We start from the raw sequence: 21,632 nt of genomic DNA on the forward strand, positions 1-21,632 counted from the left end.
AAATTCCATTAACGATAACGCATAGAATCATGAAAAAGGGAAATAATGAGGGTCACGCGGGAGGACAGAAAAATAATACGTATATAACGGCAGGCGACTTGTTTATATTCTAGCTACAGTCAAGCGGGGAAACAGAATTGAGCTAGACATGTGATGCAGGGAAAAAAAAATCCAAACTCTCCTCCCGTAACACATTCAGTTCAGAGTCGCCGTTAGAGTCACGAAGTCGGGCTTGGAGAAGAGATGACGAAATTTGCTGCAATTGGGTGGCCGCGACTGCTGAATTAGAGATCAAAGGAAAAAAACATTTCCGCTGCCATGCACGCAGCGTGGGTGATGATGATTATGATCATCATGAGAATGACGACGAAGACCGTCTGATATAAAAAAGACGAAAGGTTCAACCGTGCTATGCAGTGCCTCTCTCCGGGGGAAAAAAAATAGCACTGCATTCTTCTTTGTCTTCTGCGGTATTCGTCACTTTTTTTCACTCCTTCAACAAATAGGTCGGGCTTTCTGCACGTCAGCAATGATCAGGGGCGAATTCCAGTCCCAAACTAGTCCTTCCTTTGGAAACTGAATTGTGTCGTTAGTGCATTTTAAGTGTGTCCGCGTCACGCCACTTTGCACGTGAAAGAGAAGCGGTGAAGCAGTTGCCAATGTCATCCTGACCAGCAGCCGGCTGGTTTGAGCCGTCGAGCCCATCTGATGCGCGAGCTTTTGCGCTAAGACTACTTGCTTGCAAACAGGAAATCGGTTCACATCAATTTTCTAATACCTCGCATGTTGGAGGTGCCGGGTTCGGCCCCCACAGCCACCCCCGATGCCCACCGGTGATACAGCGACTACAAGCTTTCCCCTGGCCTGATGCTCCGCTTATCTGGGCTGAAATGCTTGGGAAATTCATATTTCACCCCCCCCCCCCTTGTGCAAACAAAAAAATGCGCGCCACTCTCTGCCCAAAGCTGCCCTTGCACCATAAAAACTTATCAGCATCATCATTAATTGTCTTATGTAAGAGAATTTTATGAGAGCTGTTCAATTGGTTGATTATGATGATTTGATGAATCCAATTCAAGAAATTCAATCAATGATCAACAATCAAAACTGATTCGATCGTTTCAATCAGCACCTAATGAGCCGAGAACCGAGTTGTGTTCGCGAAAGGAAAGCCTTCTGCCTGATCAGAAAGTTTACTCACGCGATAGGCATTTTGTGACCGTCCATTGACGTTTTTGCGCTCTACTACTGATCCGGAGTTCCCGGGTTCGAACCCGACCGCGGCGGCTGTGTTTCGATGGAGGCGAAACGCTAAGGCGCACGTGTGCTGTGCGATGTCAGTGCACGTTAAAGATCCCCAGGTGGTCGAAATTATTCCGGAGCCCTCCACTACGGCACCTATTCTTCCTTTCTTTCACTCCCTCCTTTATCCCTTCCCTTACGGCGTGGTTCAGGTGTCCAAAGATATATGAGACAGATACTGCGCCATTTCCTTTCCCCAAAAACCAATTATTATTATTGCTCAGAACATGGATTTTCGCCCCTTTTTAAAGGCTGCACATCTCTTTTCCCTCGGCGCACCTAAAACGACTCCTCAGCAGACCCCCTACGACGCAAAAAAATGCGCAGGTCGGACTCGATTTTATTCAAACTCAGAGCAACGGTTCGTATACGGTTTGTCCGATGCAGGCCGGGTCTTACAGGAGCGTGCATATATAAGTTAGGATGTCACAGCCGTCTGGGTCCGTACCACTGAGCTTGATACCATCGGCCATGTCTCAAGGGCACAACACAAGCATACACCCACCGGTCCGTCCCTCTTTCGAAAAATATACCGCTTGACTACGTACATGACGTCACCATGCACCGATCCGTCTGAAGTAGAGCGCGCGTCGGTAGCAGCAGCACGCCTCCGCCATCCATCCTCGTCTCTGCTCCGCCTGTTTACCCCGGCGATGTCGACGTGCTTCTATATTTACACGCACGCAGCTGACACCGGCTGCAGTTGCATAGCTAAGTGCGCATGCGTCATGATTTTTGCTTTAGAATAAGAAACCATGCCGCGTTTCTTTATCTTTTAATTTCCGCTCGGTGAAGTCTACGTTGTGGGTGGCGTGGAGTTTATCTTTCGGCATCGTGTTTCGACTTTTTGCTTCTGCTGATCAGCGTTATTAGCTTTCCTTGTACGCTGCCCGAGGGGCTCCGGCCGAGAAAGTGGGTGTGTCGTAGAAACGCTACTGTCCGCAAGTGTAATACGCGTGGCATCAGCAGTGCAGTAGCGACATGGGCCCTGCACTGAGGCAGCTGTACTGGCCCAGGTCTCATGGACCATTGTTTCGCATAAGGAACCGTGCAGAAGGGGGAATTAAGTTGTACACCCAGTGCAGTCCGCAGCGCAAGCTTTTTGCACGTGATTGCCCTTTTCAGCATTCAGTGAGGCCTGAACGTTCGTGCAGCAATAACATGTCGCATGCGTACAGCCTTTATCAAGGGCCTAACGATCAAAAGCTTCCAGCGTGTGCTGTGTGTGTCTCGTTCTAAATAGCCAGGATTGCAAATTAGTGGAAGGTTAGAGCACCACCCGTCGTCACTCTTCGGAAAGTTCGGACTTGCACAGTTTCTCCAAGAGCCCCACTATACACGGTGGCTTAAAAGCAAACACCTCGACCTCCTTACTTTTGACAAATTTGACAAAAGCTTTACATTGTAAAAAAACTGCATACGCTATGATACTATGTGATGGGACAAATATGAGTTAGCGGTATTAGTTGTACAGTGGGCGCCAAAAGTCTCTGACCTCCCCTCTACTAAGTTCCAAACGGTGCCACCTGACTATGCACTCCTGGTGTCTCCTTTCCTCAACAACAATCCTATTGATAGCCCCTATTTTTTTTTCCCCCGAAAGAAGTATGACATAGCACGAAGATGTAATATTGCTCGCTTTTCACTTTGCACTGATGACTCACTAAGAACCCGGACTTGTGGTGAAATATATGCTTTAGTCATAATTTAAGAGATGCATCACTTTCAGTTTAATTTAGTAAACACTCATTACAACCCTTTTTTTCAGCACCTGTTTTATAACTTCATGAAGACGAGGTCACGAAGGTGGTTACATACGAAAGAAGTAATATTTTCTGTGTAATCTCTTGCGGTTTTCCCCGAATAAACTCGACTCACCTAGTGGTCTCCTCCATATTTCTTTTTCCTCTTACTCATTTTCTCTAAGCCATAAGTTTATGCGCTATATTAAGGCCACATTTTTCATTCAAAAGCAGTCAAACAGCCTTGTGGCAAACATTATTCTCGGGAAGAACCGTCGTGGCGCTAAGCTTGAACTAGGTCCAGTTTTCTAACCAAGGAAGAAAAAGTACACATTGCGTTATAACTGTGCAAACCTCCCTTCGTCGCAAAAAGTTACGGTTTCCCTGCACGACATTTAGGGCTTTTTATTTCTAGTTAGAAAGATATTTTGTTTAATTCTTTTTGTCTTTATTCGTGGCTTCCGTAAATAACCTCCTTATTAGCGTGAGTGTTTCCCCGAATTGGGGCATAGCACGGTTCCTAATATCTACTTGCCTGCTTGCGTTCCTACGCATATTCTTGTTTTTAAACTTGAACGTCTAAGTCTGGATACGTTATTGGTTGAGGTTTTATCGTTTTTTTTTCCAGTTTACCCATGTTCTATGCAAATTAGCTTTTACGAGCTACTCATTCATACTTTAAAGCTAGCTTCGGTATAGATGAAGATAGCGTTCTCGTCCGCCTGAAAAATTTATGCCGTCATTACTTTTACCCTTACGGTGGGCCGCGTTCTTGAATTTTATGTATCGGCTGTCTCACGTGCGCTATCTCTATAACACCTATCCGGACCACCTGCACACTGCAATTCATTGATAATTCCAGGAACCTGGCATAGCGCTCACGTGGCGGCGTAAACTTCACGCCGAAACAGATAAGTTCTTCTCAGCTTATCGCAAAGATCAGCTCACTTTGCTTGCTGGGTGTTTCTTCCAGGATAACTACCGTTGTTAACGACACAGTAATTCAAGTCAGCTGGTCGTAAAAAGCTGAGACTGTATAAGGGTATCTTCTTAGACCCGATAACTGCTTCGAGAGCGCGGAAAAGTAGGATTATACGAGCTAGTTTCACTTGTTTTACGATCTCGACTTAGCAGCCCTAACTACTCAATTTAAGCCCCCTCGTCCGATGTCGTAAAATGGTCACTTCTGCATTCTTTCTTCTATTTTCTTTTAAACATTCGCTTCTACGCTAGGCGGAGATCTCTGAAGCAATAAGTATAGCATCTGTGTTCGTTTCAAAATGTGTTGGAGCCACACTTCAGAAGCTTCGCACAATAAGGATAAGATCTTTATGACCATGAACAGGCGCCCATCTCAACATCTTTCCGTGCGCGTTGCAATTATAATTTTCTGCAAGCCACTAACAGGAAGCTTGAACGGTTCTGCCAGTTTCTTATGCCGTATGTATTCCTTGGATTGCAGGTGGAACGTTATGTAGAGTAGCTCTTAGCCTCATGAAGAACGACTTACTATGCCGCTTAAGTACAGAGAGTGCCAGAAATTGTAAATTCCGCTTGAAAACCATCGAAATCAGATCCAAAGTACGCCGAATACATTACATGGGGTCATCCTGAGGGCTAATAGGTTTTTAAATGTCAAAACGTCATTGCAGGCTACGAGTCACGCTGTATATAGTCGAGAGACATTGGGCCAGTGTTGACTCAATGGGATTTAATATCATGCGCCGAGAGCGAGAGAGCTCTATTCGGAGCGCGTCACTTAAAACTTCCACATTATTGAGGACAGCGAAAGAGACGGAAAGTCCACCGTTCGTTTAGTGTGCATTTTTCTTACGTACAGTGCGCGACATCAGCTACGAAAAAAGTGAAAGACACGTCACGAGCTGAAGATAACGACTGGATTTAGGAAAATTAAGGCGTCACGCGTAGATTTCTTTTTATGACTGTTTTCCAGAGGTTCGCGTCGTTTCTAGCCAGTGACCAGGAGTCAAACCTGATATCATAAATTTACGAAGTATATCGGAAGTCTCTTACGACGCTATGTCACTCACCAGTTGAAGGAATATGAGCCAATTCCGCTCTTTTGATTCTGTTCACATTTCAAACTGTTCGCAATAGACCGGCTGAGCCACTACTGCGTATCTTGGCTACTCCACATCTTCGATGTCGGAATGACACAAAATGCTGATTTAAAGGGAAATATTTCATAACAAAAGTGCGTATCCAAATACCACTAATCGAGAAAACGGAACAGCAGCTACGATTGTTGCGTTAGTGCCGACCTCGACGACCAGCTCCGGGCTGCTTCCTTATAAAAATGGTCTATAGGCAGTCTATAGACTTCCTATAGACACTGTTTCCTTCCTATAGATATTTCTTTTTGTCTATTCATAATCTATAGAGTGTCTATAGCTAAAGTCTATTAAAGTTGTATGGCCATAAACCTATAGAATGTCTATAGATTGTCTACTGAATTTGTATTGCCTATAGACTATTCTCTAGGATTTTCTATAGACAGTCTATAGATTTTATAGACAGATGTCTGTGGACTTCTATAGACTCTCTAAAGAAATTTTTGTAAGGGCCCAAGCAGAGTACTGACCACTGTTGTACTGTCGGCGGTAAATATTTTCTCCGCTGGGTTAGCCTGATGCAATATTCGCGGACCTCGCAGATGCAGAAACGCAATGTAAGAAGAAAGGAGAGAGAGGTATTCTTGCTTCAATCCCACTTACTTCGACAAAAAATGAGCGTGTACAGCCCACTCAAAGCGCATTCACGTGACACGTGCTTAAAGCGCCGTTGCCTCAAATTTCAGCCCCTAAATTCCGCGCGAGCTTGGCGCTCTCACCAAAGAGCGCCCGCTACCTCTAACGTTGCTTTCCGCCGGTACAAACTTTAGTTTCCCAGTTTTTCGGTCAAAGCGCGTTCTCATAACACGCGCGCGTGCCATTCTACTTCGCTTGCCTCAACTTCCAGTGGTTTTCGTTGAATTTCATCAGGCCTCCATTTTGGTGTACTTCGCTCAAAACGCAACAAAGAAGGAAAACGATGTATAGAACTGCCTTCGCTATTATGCCGCTATGGCGGCTGGCTAGCTGGTGAAACGGCGCCGCGAAGAACTGCTTGAATGGCCCTGGAAAGTCACGTACAACCGCCTCTTTTGGCGTTCTGGAGCTATGTGTTCGCGTAGGCACTCTTTTCATTGAGACAGAAAGGCTCGCATTTGTCGCCGCACACTAGATTCTCTAGAAGAACGGCAGATTGGGCGAGTTGGAAATGCTCCATAATGTTAAAACAGCGCTAAGCATTAAGGACGAAGAACGAAGGGAACACACACACAGGCGCTGATCTTACAACTAAATTTTATTTGAAGTAAGCAGGTCAATTTATACGTACACAAGAACTACGCACATGCGCATGGTCAAACACAGATGTACTCATTTAAAAATGCAAATAAAAACACACTGCATCAAATGCTCGTGCAGTTATCGCCGATATGCTATCACCTGTGCAACAGGCTCATTTCCTTGGAGGTTAGGGTTACTGAATGGGTGCTGACGCAACAGCTTGTCTTTCTTATGATATGGAAGGCCTCTGCTATCTCTCTTGTGCGCCGATCATTGTGCACAAACAACACTTCCGTGTCGACAAAATACGGTGTGCATTTACACGTGAAGCAATGCTTGGCTAGGTTAGCCTCTTTTTTTCTCAAGGAATTGGCGTGCTCCATGAGGCGTACATTAATACATCGGCCGGACTGACCTATGTACGTTGAACCACGTGACAATGGGATCTGGTAGACAATGGCAGTCCTGCACTGGGCATATTGATTGACATGGTTGATGTTACACACTTTCCTCTTTCTATGTCCTTCCATTTTTCTTGTACTGCGGCCCCTACTTTACATAGTTTATTAGGGGCTGAAAAAAGAACATTAACTCCGTACTTAGCCCCCTCTTTTTTAAACAGGTGCGACAGGTTGTGAACATATGGCATGACAGTCACTCTCTTCCTTTCTTTTTGACTAGACTGCACGTCTGAGGTGCGCTCCGAGGACTTCACCGCTTTTAATACTTTATCATGACCTGCTTACTTCAAATAAAATTTAGTTGTAAGATCAGCGCCTTTGTCTGTGTTCCCTTCTTTCTTCGTCCTTGTTGCTTAGCGCTGTTTTAACATTACGGAGATTCTCGAGGTCTACGTGGACGGTATGCTCGAGAGACCCGGTCTACTTTTTTTCAGTTATCATCAACAGCTGGGCGCATATGGAGCCGAATGTTTGTGATTTGGGGCTAAGTATAAAGACACGTAACCACGGGAATGGAAGAAAAGGCTAACGGGTTGACGTTAGCTGTCTGCGGGTGATTACCCCGCACTAGGCTACAGCAGCAAGACATGTCTGGAAAGTACATCGCCTTCAATCAATGGATAAGTAAAATCAGTTCTGATTTGATTTGATTTATGGGGGTTTAACGTTCCAAAGTGACTCAGGCTATGAGGGACGCCGTAGTGAAGGGCTCCGGAAATTTCGACCGCCTGGGCTTCTTTAACGTGCACTGACATCGCACAGTACACGGGCCTCCAGAATTTCGCCTCCATCGAAATTCGACCGCCGCGGCCGGGATCGAACCAGCGTCTTTGGGGTCAGCAGCCGAGCGCCATAACTACTGAGCCACCGCGGCGGATTAAAATCAGTTCTGTCACCCCATTCATGGTTAGAACACTTCATTGCATTGAGTGCCACATATCATCATGCTTTCTTTAGCTTTTCAATTAAGTCTGAACATTAATCCTTGCGTTTGATTTAGCGTGAGGCTGAGAGATCTACTCTTTGAAGTTTTGAAGTTATTAATTTTTGTGAAAAAGAAAGACACGCTGATGGCATATGCGTGTTTTTTAGCGAGAACGTCTTGTTGCAAGCATCTTCTTACATGTACTCGTAGAACGTTGTTTTCTTTAGCGAAAAGTTAGGGACGCTTGCGTAAAGAGCGTCCGTAACTCTTAATTCCGCTGGCCGCGCGTGGTCCAATGTAGCTTATTACGGCTTGTGGCGCGGACAGAAAAAAAAAAAGACTTCCTTTCAGTTTCTTTTTCTTCTGTCATTTTCCGCTTTGTATTTCCAGTTTCACGTCTAAGTGAGAATGCATCGGTTACAAGCGGTACGAGGGTAATGGGCTCTAAACTACCCATATTTAGTGCCTAAGACACACATTTCTAGACTTTAGGATCAGCAAACTGCGTCCTCTGCAGCTAAGAGTCAAACCCACAGTCTTTAAGCCGTCTTCAAGTTGCCTTAATGGATGCTCGGCCCTGCACATGCTTTAACGTTTATAAAAAAAAAAAACGTAGCCCGTCAAATGTTTCCTAATGAAGTCGCATGAAATCTGTCACAATCCTCCCTTATTGAGATAACATTAAAATATTAGCTACCGAAGAGCCGGCTGTGTCAAAAGTTATGATTGAAATATTGCCGGTCCAGAGAAAAGCAAAATGAAAAGGCAAAAATTACGAGATAACTCCCATGCATAAACCATGGACGCCACTCCACACTGAAGGTAATGGCGCTAAAGAGTTAGCAGCGGGTGAATTGACGAATGGTGACGGCCTTCCGCAGTATAACATCAGTCTGATCTGCGATCGATGCCACTGTTACCTGTCTTCCTTTGGCACGCTTCAAACGCCAGTTGTGCTTTCTCGGCACAGGTTGTTCTTTCTTTTTTTTTTCCCCATCGCTCTCTTCTTTCATATCTACCATCGCCTCCTGACGGCGTGTTCTCTCGCTCGTTCAATACCGACCGTCTTCTCCGAAAGCATGCCTTTATCGCACGCACCTGACGCCCCGAAACATGGGTGCCGCCGCTGCTGCCAAGGGTTTTTGCAGAGTAAGATTTGGGGCGGGACATTTTTTTTCTCTTTCTTCGCTCTATCCCGGTTGGGGCCAATCTAGTCAGAGCAGCTGCCACGGAGGTGATGGTGGCAACGAAAAGTGCAATCGTCGGCTCTAGGCACAGCCTCCGCAGGAAAATGAGATAGGGCTACTCAAACAAAAAAAAGAAAGAAAAATAACGACAAAAGACGGTGCAACAACCGGAAGCGACGGCAGTAGTACGGATACGGACCGGCATTTCTCCATACGCCGAATTCACCCTTAAGCGCAATTTCGCGCACCACTGCTGAACGACGAACTATAGGAGCCCCCTGCACCGATCGACTCACCTGGCTTACCTAGATTGCGGTCGGTGGATAGAAGAATGGAGGTCGGTAATGGCGCTGCACTGAACTGCGCCCTAACTGAAACTTACACACAAAATACGCGGCGAACAGAAAGCAGTAAGTGAAAGAAGCGCGAAAAGTGCAATAGTCTTGCTTCAACGAATCTCGCTGTCGTTTTCATACGGCGAGAGTAACGTCAAAATCAAACACACTTACAGAGCAGAATATATCTGCACGAGCGCAGCACACCTCATCATTGCCACAAGAACTTTCGTTTTCATCTGTTTCGCCGTCGGCGGGAGCCTGCTGTCGTTTAAATTGAACTTGGCGTTTTTTATGCGCCGTCGACCGCAGTAAGCGGCCGTGCATCCTTTCGGGCGGAAATGACGCGTTTGCGAATAAATTGCCTGCGAAATATGGGCTGTAGTTAAACGCTCCGCTGGCTTCCTTCTCTCGGTGACAAGGCAAATCGCTTAATCCGATTAGGCAGTGGGTAGGCGACGGCACTCCATTCAGGGAGGAACAGGCAGCTTCGCTGCAGTAATGCCGCCCATGTTCGTCCGGCTTGAAAGCCCTGCTGTGCAGGCCTAAGTGTGAAAAGTCGGCTGGGAGATTAGGATTGTAGCCCGGCCCGATATGTTCCCCATGGGAAGAGAGCGGTTTCTATGATCATTCTTGAAAGGAGAAAAAAGAGAAGCTTTATTTGAAACGCGATATGCCGTTTTTGCCGAGAAAAGCAGTAAGGGACGTTGTGGGAGGAGTTGTATTTAATAATGGCGCGGCAGTCATCGTAAGCCCGCGCAGTGTGCGACGTTTAAAAGTGGGCGCAACACCGCACCATTCTACCACTTGCATTGCTGAACTGCTTTCGTGAATTTTTTTCTGCCTGTCGAGTTTTGTTTGCACTGTATATTCCTGTGCCCAGTGTTCCTCGTCATCAGGTCCATTGTTTGACCTTTATGAAGCATAGGGCACGGAAGTCGGCCGCGCTGCGTGACTCTGCCACCCCTGGCAAACGTGTGCGAGGAGGACTTACTTGCTTTGAGAAAAATGACTGAGTGGCAGAGAAAGCAAATGCGCTTCTCTGTTCACCAGCAGCCCAGAGGTATTCAGAAGTACTGCTCCTTGCTCTTTCAAACTAGTTGTATAGCTGCGAGCAGCTTAAATAATTTCTCATAGGAGCCGCCACTATCCGCTGTCTCCAGAAATTAGTCGCTGTTTCTGGCCAGATTTTTATTCATACTTTTGTAATTGCTAGAATCAAAGAACCGCGGCGTGACTTTTTTTCGTAGAGTTGGCGCTCTTTGACTTCCGGGCGCGTTTACACGTAATCAAATTTTGAGGCTTCATATCTACGTCATGCAGCTGTGGATACCGGCAGGTTCGGAGTGATGAGCCTGCGGACTTTTTCAAACTTTTACAAGGTTTAAGGTAGCGTTTGTGCCTAAGTCGCAATTAGGTACTTGGTGGAAGTAATGTTCGCATTTCCGGATACAGTACTGCAGACTGCACGGCACCGAAATTTGGTGTCCGTGCAGATTCATATTTTCAAATGAAGGCTCATAGTTTACTTACTATGGACATCTTAAGTGAAATTCTATTATGACAGAAAAAAATGTCCTAACTACTCTCTTTGTTCTTTTAAAAAAACTTTCGATTTGAAGTCATTTGCAATACGACTCTTATTTAGTCCCCCTTTTTCCCAACCCGCCGCAGTGGCTCAGTGGTTAAGGCGCTCGTCTACTAAGCCAGAGTAGCCGGGTACGAAGCCGACCGCGGCGGTCACGTTTCGATGGAGGCGAAACGCAAGAGGCGCAAGTGCTCTGTGCAATGTAAGTGCACGTTAAAGATCCCCATGGGGTCGAAATTATTCCGGAGCCCTCCACTACAGCACCTCTTTCTTCCTTTTTTCTCTCAGTCCCTCCTTTATTCCTTCCCTTACGGTGCGGTTCGGGTCTCCACCGATATATTTGAGACAGTTACTGCGTCATTTCCTTCCTTCTACAGACAATTTTTCTTCTTTTTTTGCTGCGTGAGCCTTTAACAGTTGTGAAGAACTCTACAAGGAAGATATTTCTAGCACGGAACACAATAATTAGTTCTTTGCCTTGTTTTCAATGTTTCCGCCCCCATTTGTACAGCCGCGAGTAAAAGATATAGCGCTATTGACGTGCCACTAGAGTGGCAGATAGCAACGCTCAGCGCTGGGCTCACGAACACTCCCATAACAAAAGTTCCAGCTGTGTTCACAAAGCACGGCGCCGCGCCACACTCGCGGTGGGATTTTCGCTGCTCCGGTGATGACGTCATTAAGCTAATCTTTTTTGCTCGCGACCGTGAAAACAAAACTCGGAAACGTCACCAGTACAACTTTCAAGTAAACATGCCGACTGGGTGCTGCAGCCCGAGAATCCTCCATGAGCCCATGGAGTTTGCCGCAACAAACCACAGCTGTAGCGGTTCTTTGAGGAATACGATATCGGACGCTACTCTCAAGGCGTCTGGCAATGCATCCCGAGTGGTTGAGCATCCGCCTCGCATGCGGAAGGTTCGGGGTTCGATCCCCAGTGCCACCGGGTACCCACCGGTAATGCAATGGGTACATGCTTTCCCCTGGCCTGCTGCTCGGCTAGAAAGGGTTGAAATGGTTTGAAAATGGGTCTTTGACCCCACCTTGAGCAATCGAAAAATACCTTGTGTCATGGCGCTCCGTGGCCATAGATGCCCTTGCGCCATAAAAATCCATCATTATCACCATCATTCTTTTATTTTTGGTTTCAGATGTGCTCCGTCATTAATCCATCCACTCACACTGTCGAGGTAGCTTATGCATGGCGGATTGACAACAAGCACGGCTGACAACGCTGGTAGTAGAAGCACTACAGGTATAGGTAGATGATCGATTGCCGCTGTCTTGTAGGTGACAGGTAATAAAGACGCAAAGGCGAGAAGACGGTTTCGGCGAAACCGGCGAAACCGTTGGTACAAATAAATGAAAGTACGCGTTTGTCTTGCAACCGGTGTGCTAGGTTCCAATCAGTGCTCCGTCGACGCTGGATTAAACTCAGGCGAAAGGAGCCCTCAGCAGCTTCCTCAGTCCCTCTAACACAAATTCGGCTGTGCACGACTGGAATGCGTCCTACGCAAGACACAGAAAGAGAACCAATCAAGAGCTACATGGCGAAATAAAGGAGAGAATGAGAGGGAAAAGCACATGATTAAGCAGCGACATATTAAGTGCTCAAAATAACTTCGGCATGGCGCACCAGAGCACGCTGGTCGTCTAGTTGGTCCGAGAGCAGTCAGGTAAACCAGGTGGACTCTAAACATTACGCCCATATGGGAGTAAAAAAGAGAGTGAGCGCGTCCTCTAGCGCTTACCTTTTTTTTAATATAGAGGCCACTAGAGGACAGCTCACTCCCTTTTTACTCCTCTCTATTTAGAGTGTAGGTGGGCGGAGGAGGAGGAAAAAGGAAGAAGGGAGTTCGGAGGGCTGCTGGGTGCTCAAAGAGAGAGTGCTCCAGATCTACATATGGTGAGGGGCACTTGGGACGGGGAAAGAAAGGTGTGTCGGGCAAGAAAGAAGAGGTCTTGTGTAGACACGAGAGAACGGAAGCCAATTTGGGGGTGTGATAAGAAGGATATGAGTTTAAGGTGATCCTGAAAACGATCTAGAACCATTCTGACCTGCCGTGATAGCTCAGAGGTTAAGGCTCTCGGCTACTGATCCGGAGTTCCCGGGCTCGAACCCGACCGCGGCGGCTGCGTTTTTATGGAGGAAAAACGCTAAGGCGCTCGTGTGCTGTGCGATGTCAGTGCACGTTAAAGATCCCCAGGTGGTCGAAATTATTCCGGAGCCCTCCACTACGGCACCTCTCCTTCCTTTCTTCTTTCACTCCCTCCTTTATCCCTTCCCTTACGGCGCGGTTCAGGTGTCCAACGATATATGAGACAGATACTGCGCCATTTCCTTTCCCCAAAAACCAATTATTATTATTATTATTATTATTATTATTATTATTATTATTATTATTATTATTATTATTATTATTATTATTATTATTATTATTATTATTATTAACCATTTTGTCTCTTGTCTTGCCCACGCACGAGGTTAGAGAGATGGAGCTAGAAATGAAGGACGCTGGATTGGCCAATCGCAATGGCGATACTGTAAGCTTCGTGCTTGCGCACAGAGAACCCATGTTCTACATATAACCATTATGTATAGGGGTAAAGGGCTCGGATATTTTCAGTGAAAAAGGAATCCAGCGCCTTGACTGCGTTTGATGGTGGGTGGAAACAACGGCGTACGCAAAGCACCTGAGCCGAGAGCGCCCATGAGCAGTATACAGTCGAGACGAGAGCTTCGAATTCCTGGTATCCTTAGTCCTCTTATGAAAATAACGTAGATGTTGAGTGCACAGCGGAATCTGTGGATGCTGCATGCCGAGAATGTGTTGAAATAGTTGAGTGCAAAGGACAGCAGGATCAAACAAGAAAAAGAGCCGCTCCAACTGACGAGGTGACGTTACATAATGATACCCATCAATTTTATCTCGACTCCTTCATTGCTTTCTGTTCAGCTTGTTGCTATGGCTATAAAGCGCCACCGTCCTTTTTCACAAATTATTTTTCTCTTGTTCACTCAATGACGCGTAATTCATCCCCGTTGAGAATCTTTCTCGGTGGGTGCTGAACAAGCGTCGCACCACCTTTAGCATACAGATCAAAATGCCAAAATAAGAGAAGGCCTTGCATGATGCCAACATGAAGGATAACAAAACAATCTGTGACATAGACTGGGGGTAAGAAACCATACCATCGGTAGGAACAATGAAAGACGGACAAATCCGGAAACTAAACAGGAAGAGGCGCGCTTCCCAACCATGCTCTTTTCGCAATTTGATTTTCACCCCTCCTCGCTCCGTCATTCCATCCCTCTTATTTGGCGTCTTGTATACTCAGCGTCTCGAGCAAGTTTTTTTTAATCCTGTTCCTTCTGCAGCGCGAACACGGCTGAAAGGAGGCGCACGACGGCTGAAGGCCATTCCGCCTCTCGAGGATGACAGCTCCACGATCCTTCCTGTCATGGCGCTGCCTCCTCTTCATCCGCATCTCTTTCCTCCTCAGTGAGCACGTCTCTTCGCTCAACGTCGCGTCCTTCTTTCTTTGATTCCGACCGCCCGTGTTTGCTTCTTTTTTTTTATAGCTTCCCTGCTGATGTGCCTCTCTCATCCTTCACTGCGATTCTCTCGTACCGCTCATTTCGGAACGCACTCGAACCCATACCACGCCCGACTGACGAACGCTGATCCCAGAACAGCTGCTCTTCACACAAGCCTGCTGATTCTTTTTCTCACTCTCGGGCTCGGTTATTTGTACGGCTCCGGGGAGCTGGCTCAGCTTGTCCTGAGCGTGTTTTCCTCGCTTTATATATTTTATTCTCGCCTTTTCTCTGTTGGCACCGGTGCTCTGGTCGCCAACGGGGAACCGATCATCGTCGACAACGTCGCGACATTATCCGAGGCCTCCAGAAGGCGCTCTAGCCCGCCCCGGCGCTCCGTCTCCGCGCCGCTTTGTTGCGGGTGGCTCTGATGGATCGCGCTTCCCGGCTCCGACAACACCGCGCGCCGCCTCTCGGTGATCACGCGCGAAGGAATTCCACAGGGGCAGGGAGAGCGCACTACCTACTTGTGGCACTGATTCCGTGCTCACAGCGATAACGATATCAATAAAGCGAACCAGGTGAAGCAAGCAGAATTAGGTTGTAATATGCCATTATGGGATAACGACATTATTTGATTGATGTCCTCGCCATCTCTTATCGGCTATCGGTTAGCACTTGTGAGCTTGTTTTTTTGTGAGTTTTTTGGTGATTTTCCGCAACCAAACTTGATCTACACAAGTTACATATGCTTATACTACCTCTGACTGCCTACTCCGCTATTTATGCTGTAGCCTTACCCGGACACCTTTGGTCTGTTAATTCCTCGCTAGTCAAATATTTATAGGGTTGGTATCTTAGCAATATGGCGAATATTATTTCGCCTCCAGGCAATTTCCTCTTTCTGAGGCTGAGGTTGAGCAGGCAAAGAACTCAGTTATTATTAATCCTACTTCATTATCGGCGTCCAGGAATGTATTACCACGCTATAAAGTTCTATTTTTAGAATCCCAACGACGTAGGAAATGGGCTGAAGTTGCAGATTTAGCTTTCAACCCTTTCCCTCCGGCATATAATATCCTACCCGTCTATCTATTATGAATGCATCTATTCGTTTTCTCTTCTGTTCAGCTTCTCAGTAACTTCACTCGACGAGCTCACCGTATCTCTCCTGAAAGGCATCATACTCAGAGTCATTTAATGAGTAAACTGGAGCGCTTCAGTGCTTACAGATGTCTAACCGTCTGCAAGAAAGAAGGAATGAACACACTGTCATATGGACGAGTCAACAATGTAACACACTAAAGAGGGAAGTAACCAAACAAGAGTGAATAAATCGCTAATTAAAAAAATTGTGGGCAATTACGCTGCCACGAGTAGTGTATATACATGGAGGAAAGAAAACAAAGGCGGTTCACCGTCACGTGACTCCACCTCCTTTGTTTTTCTTCCTCCTGTTGTGCATTACAGCTGCGGGTACCACCGCCCGATCAATGCAAATTGAGCTCGCCGACAAGGGCCAGCTTCCGTCCCATACCGACAGCAACCTTATCGTTACCCCTCTCCCTAAAAACATGCACCCAGAGTATCATGTCGCTCGCCGCAAGGACAGGGCTAAGTCTCTGCATGAAAAGTATTTAACATATCAGACAGCGGTCTACGTCGACGCCACCGAATACGCCGACCGCGATGCTTTATCGTTCGCGGTTGTAAACTACTGTGGACGGCCGTTGGATGCGTGCTCCATTCCCGTCAGATCGTCTGAAGAGGCCGAGGAGGCGGCCACAGCTTTGGCAATGGTATCTACCTCTTCAGAAACCATCTTCAGCGACTCTAAATGTGCGATTCGTAATTTCGCCAAAGGCCGGGTCTCCCCCGTCACCCTACCTCTCCTCCGCTCCGCCAAGGACCAAATTCGCCCGATCTAATTGATCTGGGTCCCTGCGCACTCATCCCATCCAGGGAACGAGGCGGCCCACAATCATGCCCGAGGATTCGTCGACGGGAATGTGGTGTCGCCTGTTCTGTGGACGGCGAGAAATCGTGTGGTTACATTTCATGACATAACCATGCACTACCGCTTAGGTAGACTTCTATATCCCCCCGCACATATTTCTCTAACCAAACCCCAAGAGGTTGCGTGGAGACAACTCCACACGAACACCTTCCCCAACCCCGCGATATATGCTCGCATATACCTTGGGGTCTACTCTCTCTCCTGTCAACTATGGGGCCAACATGCTACTCTATCCCCAATACTCTGGGCTTGCCCTCAAGACTCCCCTCCGCGAGGTTTGCAGCTCTTGAATCCAGACCAGTGGGAGGCCGCATTGCTCAGTTCTGGCTCGGACACACAGATCCGGGTTGTGACAAGAGCCCTAGAAGTCGCCGAACGCCACGGGCTCATGGCCACTTGATGGGGCTATAACCCCGCACTATTTGCTACTTTTTTTGACGAAAATGAAGTTTATCATCCTCCTCCTGCAAATTGAGCTTAGTCCAAACAGGCCGTGCGGTCGCTACGCCTCTCAACCCGCAACACAGCTACCAGGGACGGTGCTCAGTCGATAGCCTACGGCGTTCAGGCAGCACAATCTCTAGGGAAATCAAAGCAGCCGTGGTAATGAGTGAGTATATGTCAAATTCATTTCGCAGTGTCTATTTCGTGCCAGCAATCAATGTGTTGTGCTCTCCTGAGTGCGGTTCAACGGCTTCTGACGCCGTTATGCAATTACGCTTACTCGCTATTTCATTTCGTTTCATTTAATTTGATTTCATTTGTTTGGGCCAATTTCCAAGCAAATGAAGGGGGCCAAGGTAAAAGCTGCTTGTTCGCAGCTTGATTGGTCCCTGGCCCCATTTACGTATTGGCGGACAGGTGGCAAAGAACACTTTGGAAAAAAAAAGCACATGGTTGCACTGTAACAGGGTTACTTAAATCACGGATTCATGTCCATCGTGAGTGAATTAAGGCAATGGCGGGGGGAATGCAGAGAGCGACGGAGTCGTCAGGCATTATCGGAAGCCACGCAGGATTTCACTACATGCCTCTTGCGAGTGTAACTGTAAGCTTCACTAATCGCGATACTGAGGAGCATCGCTGCGAAACTTGGTTGGAACAGAATAAACACCTTATGTGCACAAATAATGAAAGTCTTGGCATACAGTTATCGCCAACTCGTACTTTTACTGACTCTTACTGAGTAACTGCGGCGCCAATACATAGATGACCAAATTGCCACAATATGCAATGAGTAGCCTTCAATAATTGATGACACTGTAACCTGCAAAAGTGATTTGCAGTATAAGAATAAAATGAAGATGCTATTCTCGTTTATTAGCTACGCACGAAATACATATGATATGTAGTGATAGTAATGCTAGCTTCGTCCCTATTAACTTCTTTTTTGTGTCGCGAGTTGCAGCGTTACTGATGTGTTTTCTTTCGTTTATATATAATGCCATGTGTCTTGATTAATTCCCACTATGCTTAAAACTGAAGAACTTTGTTTTTCTTTGTTGTTTGTTGTTGTTGTTGTTGTTGAATTTTGTTTTTAAGTGAATTTGTTCACACTTCTGTCGTTGATGTGTTACCCGTTGTGAGGCCTTGTGAGGAAGTATTCTATTAGCTTCTTCCTTTTGCCCCACCCCGTGGGCATGTTCTGTGTCGACACATGCATGTCCAAATAAATCTCTACTGTCAGAAGCCAGGTGCGGGCGTGCAGCATGCACCCAAGCTGATCCTGGCAGGCGCGATAACAATTTAGGTAGTGTGGTAGCGTTAGCTTAAAGCATGCGCTCAGTGACCGCGTGTACCTAGCACATGGAGGTATAGCGGTGACCTATACATAGTAGTAGAGCTGCGCCAAAACTTTCTTAAAGCAGTTCTCGCGCGTATTCAATATCCTGTCCGAACGCTGAAGCTCACGCACTCTCCATAAGCAAGACATTTTCGTAGCGAAGGCTCACAGGGCCCAGGAGACAAGATACATAGCCTTACTTCTGACCTGAGCGCAGCACTGTCTTTTTTTCAAACGTGCTGGTCTCCTGTTGGCGTATCTTCAAAAGCCCCAGTCCCACGGCTGAAGTCTCCACAAAAACGCGCACGACAGATCCACTTAGACCGTGCCTCACGTTTTCTGCTCTGCGTCCTGACCACGTCTTTATTTCAATTCCTGCCTTCATTTTTGTTTTTGGTGCCGCACGGTTTTTCCACCGAGCGCGCTAGCCGCAGGCAAAGCCGCCCTTAGAGCCGCTCAGGTTGTGAACGAGGACAGCGCTACGTCGCCATTGCCACATCTTTCATCAAACTAATGCACGGGCGCGAGCCTGTGCAAAGAGACCTACAAGAGCCTTCTCCCGAATGTTATCTCGCCCGTAAAGTGTAAAGGAGAGATCCAAAACAAAGAAAAAGCAAAAGGAACAACGGTCGGCGCAAACTGAATACCCCGCGGGGGAAGGAATAAGTGAATTCCGATCTCGTGCATGCCTAATGCACACGTCCTTGTCCAAAAGGCACCGCGGCTTCGTCGAATCCGCCCTCCGTTTTCTGAACCACGTGCCACGGCCTGTGTTTTTGTGGCCCATCTCTCTCTCTCCTCTCTCTCTATCTCCCAAAGGACTTGTAGGCGAGAGAGCCTCGTCCATCATACCCATCACGCCGTGGTGTCTCGTGCTGGCGAACGCTGCTGTTATCTTCGGGACGTGCCGTGGCTTTAGGGCATCCGCTGAGGGCTGAGTGATACAGGATGTTCCTGTCGAGAGGATTGTTTTGAGGCCTGCCTTTTTTTTTTCGACTGTTTTGTTTCGTTCGCTCGGTGTCTTCATTTTGGGGCATCAACCTCGGCGATTTTTTTTTCTCTGTCACTGTATGTTTTCTTCTTTTTCTCTACCGTGAAGGCGTTGAACGAAACGTATTTGCTTCCAGCCACCCTCTACGTGGTTATTTTCTTTTGTCGTTTTTTTATGGTTTTTTAGTGGAATCCTGTTCGCGCCATTCCTACGCTTAATGCGTTCCCTCTTATGCCGAAAAAAATGCGCGAAAGAAATGACAGGGAACACAATATATTCTTTGTTCATGTCTTTTGTACTTTAATGACTGTTACTATTACGTGCATTTCTACCTCAGTGGGCATGATTCAAGCTTGAAACATTCATACCTAAGAGATTATTTAATTACGTCGGCTATGTTTACCTGGTCTGACACACTAGTGCAGATTACAATAGTGAACGATGACACAGACAGCCAAATGTATATACCGCTTTTTTTCTTCAGTTACCTACAGATGCTGATGGTCTTGTACACCTAGCCCTGTCGTCGTGCTTCTTGCTTGATTTTTGGGCACTAAACTTAACCTCTTTGGAGGAACGTAGCAACTTTCACCAGCAGCAATCTAATGAGTGTCCCACACGTTTAAGCATTTCGGGAATGCCTTCTATCTTATCTATTTCCGACGCTAAAGGTTTGCTACAGAGATAGTTTACTGAATCAATACGTACCTGATGAAATCCTCCTTTAAAAAAAATCCAAACCTTGCAGTCTATCGCGTCTGCCCTGTGTCTCATGTGGTTAGACCTTCCTATCATGTGTTGCCAACTGGCCTTCACTACACCCTCCTAAGCTGAACTGTTTTTCGAAGCAAAAGCCCAGACATAAACTTGCCTTTGAGCGCTTCACTGTTGTTGTCAACAGTAGGTAAGTAGGTAGGCCTCAAACAATGCTGGCACATACCCACTGCGGGGGAGGGGCCAAGACACAGGCATTTAATTGCTGGATACAGGAACGTTTTGACGGGAAAAGTAGTGGTAATAGCACGTAGGCTAATAGATTGGAAGACGCAAGGACAGGGGTCCTGTTAACTTTGAGATCGAAGACGGGACAATGGCTTAATGTGCATAATAGTATACAGTGCCTGTAATGTTTCAGTGTCGTACTGACTGAGAGCGGGCAAATGAAATTAGAATGAGAGTCGCTGCGTTTCTTTAAGGAAATTTTGCACAGCAGAGCGCACACTCCTGTCGGTTCGTCCAAGCAAGGAAGCGCCAATGGAAAGAACAACCGCAGAGGACACAAGCAAACCCAGTTCATGAAATGGAATTTGCAAAAGACGCTTCCTCAAATGAGAGAAGCGGCGGCAGAACAGCAGGAATTGATCTGTTGTCTCAGGTTCGGCACAAAAAGGGCACAATGGGGAAACCGCCAGGCCAGATCTGTGAAGGTAGAAATTTAGAAGGGGAACCCGGCAACGCAAACGCGTGAAAGAGACCTCTAGTCTGCGCGAGCGCCAGTCTTTGCTACTCCAAGGATGCAGAGATGCTGATATTCGGGAGATGTTGTAAGAGACGAGGCAGCAAATTCCTGAAATATTGTGCAGCTGCGAAACTTCATCGCAGCTGTATATGCACAGGTTGGCAGGACAGCAATAATTGGGCCGCAGAGAGAGGCCCTCGCCAACAGTAGTCATCAACTACTGTTGAGCGCTTCAATTTCATCTTTGACCAGCTACATACTTAAAACACCCTAAAGCGCTTTCGAACGAGAGTACAGCTTTAAGCAATGGTCGTATTGGCTTCTTCTAGCCTTACCTTTCATCAACATTACCTACTTTCGCATGCTGCTTGCGAAAGTTTCCCGTAACCCGTCCCTTTTCCAAGGGAGATAAAAAGATCCAGCTAGCTGTCTTAAATAATTCTGGTAAAGCTTGCATTCTTGGCTTCCTTTTCCCAGGAACACAAAGGCGTTACGGTGACGTATACAGCGTTGCGGGATCAATAATGATGTATTGATGTCGGTTCTACAAAACTAGACTATGTCGGTTGCGCCAAAGCCGTGTGATGCAGCACGGAATACGAGGGCCGCATTAATCGGGGTCCATTGAAGCCTGCCCGATTTCCCTTAGTTGCGAAAGGCGAGGCGAGGAAAATAGCTGATAAAGGGTGCCTATCTGCTGCTCCCGCTCGAAGTTACTATGTTATCTGGTGCACGACTTTCGTACTGTCGCTGAACAAGGCCCCTTATTTGCGATTCAGTTCGCTAATTATGCTACTCCGTCACGGGCTATGAACAAGACGCTGGCCATTTGCGAACAGAGCTGAACAGAAACCTGATAAAGGACAGGCCGGTGAAATAAAAAAAGGAAACAAGGAAAGCATCGCCGTGCAGTACAAACACTGCTCAGTTGATGATTATGGATTTTTATGGCGC

The 21,632-nt window shown here is 46.8% G+C and overlaps 1 protein-coding gene across 3 annotated transcripts in view; it reads left to right on the forward strand.

The window, feature by feature from the left end:
- Window positions 1-21,632, forward strand: part of LOC144128435 (dopamine receptor 1-like) — a 385,821-nt gene that overhangs the window by 116,330 nt on the left and 247,859 nt on the right. The window lies entirely within an intron of this gene.

The sequence above is a fragment of the Amblyomma americanum genome, chromosome 4 (assembly GCF_052857255.1).
Source record: "Amblyomma americanum isolate KBUSLIRL-KWMA chromosome 4, ASM5285725v1, whole genome shotgun sequence".
Taxonomy (NCBI): Eukaryota; Metazoa; Arthropoda; class Arachnida; order Ixodida; family Ixodidae; genus Amblyomma; species Amblyomma americanum.